We start from the raw sequence: 3,390 nt of genomic DNA, 5'->3' as shown, positions 1-3,390 counted from the left end.
ACATTTTTGATTTGATTAGACATTGAGGATAAACCGGTACTAAAAGCTCTTGTGTCCTTGGACGACCTCGGTATCTTACCAACACTATACTACGTCCACGATGGGTGCACTTGCCCATATGTGTGTTTAGTGTTAGTAAATATCGTGTTTTATAAATTTAAAACTTGGCTAAAAAAAGTGTAAAAAGGGCCTAAAATATATACCTAAAACATATACACACTTGCACGCATCAAGTTTTTGGCGCCGCTGCCGGGGACACAAGGATTTTAAGAAAGTTAGGAATCAACGGCCTAATCATTTTTTTTATTTATTTCTTTTTATTTTTTTAGGATTTTCTTAGTTTTTCAGCTTCTGCAGAGCTCAGCACGGATCGTGCCTGGTCGGACACGGCCGTGCCCAGCAGTGTTACTGGCAGTTTTTAGTTTTCCAAGTTACAGAAGGCTGACCACGGGGCCGTGTCGGTGCAACACGGGGCCGTGTCCAACTCTCCAGTAACAGGGATCCGGAAAACAATCACTGTAACTCCGACCACGGGCCGTGTTCACTGAGCACGGGGCCGTGGTGAACTTTCTGACCAACATTCTTTTCTGTTTTTGTTGTAGGACTTGGAACCAGACGCCACCTCTACGTAGTGTATGAGCTCCAGTTCTAATAAAGACATAACAAAACCTCTAGAAGAACCCGGACGCTTTCTCAGAAAAAGACTAAAAGCTAAAAGCCAAGAGAAAGTTTCGGGGAACCCACTTCCAATGGCGGACCAACGTACCCTCATGGATTATCTACGACCCACCATGGGTAATCTCGGCGCCGCAATCAATGCACCGAATGTCGAAGCCAACAACTTCGAACTTCGGCCGCATTTGATACAGATGCTTCAAAACTCTGCAACCTTCCATGGGCTTGCGGACGAGGATCCCCATCTACATATTACTAATTTCTTAGAAATATGTGATACCTTTCGGATCAATGGAGCATCAAATGATGCCATCCGCCTCCGAATGTTTCCTTTTTCACTAAAAGACCGAGCAAAAGCTTGGCTCAACGCCCTCCCATCTAGATCGGTAAACACCTGGGATGAACTCGCCCAAAAATTTCTATATAAGTATTTCCCTCCCGCTAAAACGGCTAAATTAATGACTGAAATTAATACATATTCACAAGAGGACGGGGAATCCTTATATGAAACTTTGGAAAGGTTCAAGGAGCTATTGCGAAAGTGTCCTCATCACGGTCTTGCGATATGGCAACAAGTATCCACTTTCTATAATGGGTTGTTGCCACACACAAGACAAACACTTGACTCTAGCTCCGGGGGACTTTTAGGTAATCGCCGCCCGCATGAAATATATAATCAAATTGAGGAAATTGCTCAAACCCATTTCCAGTTGCACACTCCCCGAGGCAATAAATCTATTGCCCCGGGCACCCATAAGGTTGATGAAAGCACCTCTTTACAAGCCCAAATCGAGGCCCTTTCTTCTAAAATTAAAAAGTTAGAGATGACAAAAAACAGTCTCGGTTATGGCTTGTGAAGGGTGTGGTGGGCCACATGAAAATTGGAGTTGTATGAAAGAAACAGATGATCAACCAGAATCGGTAAACTACATTGATAATAGACCTAGGCCGTCGGGTCCTCCAACGGGCACCTACAACCAAGGATGGCGCAACCACCCTAACCTTGGTTGGAGAGAACCCGGCAATAGTAGTAACCAACAAAGAATAAATCAACGAACAAACTTTCACCAACCAAGAAATGAGTCACAAAATTTCCCTCAACAACAAGGTGGACGAGAAAGTCTTGAAGATACTGTATCTCGCCTCATCTCCGACACTGAAAAGAAAAACTCGGATAGGTTTCTACAATTAGAATCAAATTTTAGAAATCAACAAGCTAGTATACAAAACATCGAAAAACAAATAAATCAACTAGTTCAAAATTTCTCCGAGAGACCGCAAGGCGCGCTACCAAGTAATACCGAAACAAACCCAAAGGCACAAGTTCATCTCATCACTCTACGGAACCGTACTGTGGGTCACGCGGAAGGGCCACTGCCTACTGAGGAGATCGCATCACCACCCCAACAAGAGAAGGTTACTCCTCCATCACCAGAGCCCACCAAGGCTCCTCCGGTTCCGTACCCCGATAGGTTAATCCGTCAAAAGACCAATGAGCAATTCGCAAAATTCGAAAGTCTACTAAAACAATTGCATGTCAACATTCCTTTCATTGATGTCCTAACCCAAATGCCTAAATACTCAAAATTCATGAGGGACTTCCTCACTCATAAAAGGAAAATTGAAACATTGCAATTAGTTAACTTAGGCGAAGAATGCTCCGCCCTTGTACTCAACAGACTCCCGCAAAAGAAAATTGATCCCGGAAGCTTCACATTTCCTTGCTCGATCGGGGACTCCCCCGTTCGTAATGCACTAGCCGACCTTGGGGCTAGCATTAATCTCAATCCCGCATCAATGTTCAAAAGACTCGGCTTAGGAAAAACAAGTCCTACAAAGATGAGTATACAACTTGCTGATCGATCCGTCAAATTCCCGCAAGGTGTCTGATGAGTGTGTAGTGTAATATATTTTAAATGTATATTTAAGCCCCTTTTTACACTTTTAGCCAAGTTTTAAATTTATAAAACACGATATTTACGAACACTAAACACACATATGGGCAAGTGCACCCATCGTGGACGTAGTATAGTGTTGGTAAGATACCGAGGTCGTCCAAGGACACAAGAGCTTTTAATACCGGTTTATCCTCAACGTCTAATCAAATCAAAAAGTGAGAAAAATGTTTTAAACTAAGAAAAATAAAAACTAACTAAATGCTGAAAAATAAAATAAAATAAAAACAGATAGACAAGATGAATCACTTGGATCCGACACGTGTGTTAGTATAACCTTTGATTATTTTCGCACTTTTGCACTTGTTTAAGAGATTATCTTAGTTATTGTAGTAGGCCCCTCTTTTGAAGGCGACATTACCCTCAACCCAGTAGTTTGAGTCAGCAAGGATACAATCCTAAAGGGTCGGATTATTGAAAGATAATGAATTAAGTTATTAATGCAAATTATGGTAGGCCCCGCTTTTGGCGGTGACGTTACCCTCGGCTAAGTAGTCTGAGTCAGCAGGGATACAGTCCTAAATAGCCGGGTTATAGTATTAATAGTAGTTAACTTATGAGGGGGTCAAAGAGTTTGGATCCCCGCCATCCAATACCTATGGGCATTGAAGGAGATCCTACTAAATTTGACCCAGGTCCCAAGCAGGACCTCTAAACGCTGAACAAGGGCAAGACCCTTACCAAACCGTTCCCTTAACCCCCGACCAGGTAGCCAACATACCTCCATATAGACCGTGGAAATATGAATGGTGAAAATCTT

At 42.7% G+C, this 3,390-nt stretch overlaps 1 non-coding gene across 1 annotated transcript; it reads right to left on the bottom strand.

The window, feature by feature from the left end:
* Nucleotides 1-1,127: 1,127 nt before the first annotated feature.
* On the bottom strand, nucleotides 1,128-1,234 carry LOC118489519. Its single transcript, XR_004887539.1, has one exon. It is a non-coding gene; the product is annotated as a small nucleolar RNA R71 (small nucleolar RNA).
* Nucleotides 1,235-3,390: the final 2,156 nt, after the last annotated feature.

The sequence above is a fragment of the Helianthus annuus genome, chromosome 17, assembly GCF_002127325.2.
Source record: "Helianthus annuus cultivar XRQ/B chromosome 17, HanXRQr2.0-SUNRISE, whole genome shotgun sequence".
Taxonomy (NCBI): Eukaryota; Viridiplantae; Streptophyta; class Magnoliopsida; order Asterales; family Asteraceae; genus Helianthus; species Helianthus annuus.
Note: the sequence above shows the minus strand (reverse complement) of the source record. Positions and strands in the feature narration are given on the sequence as shown.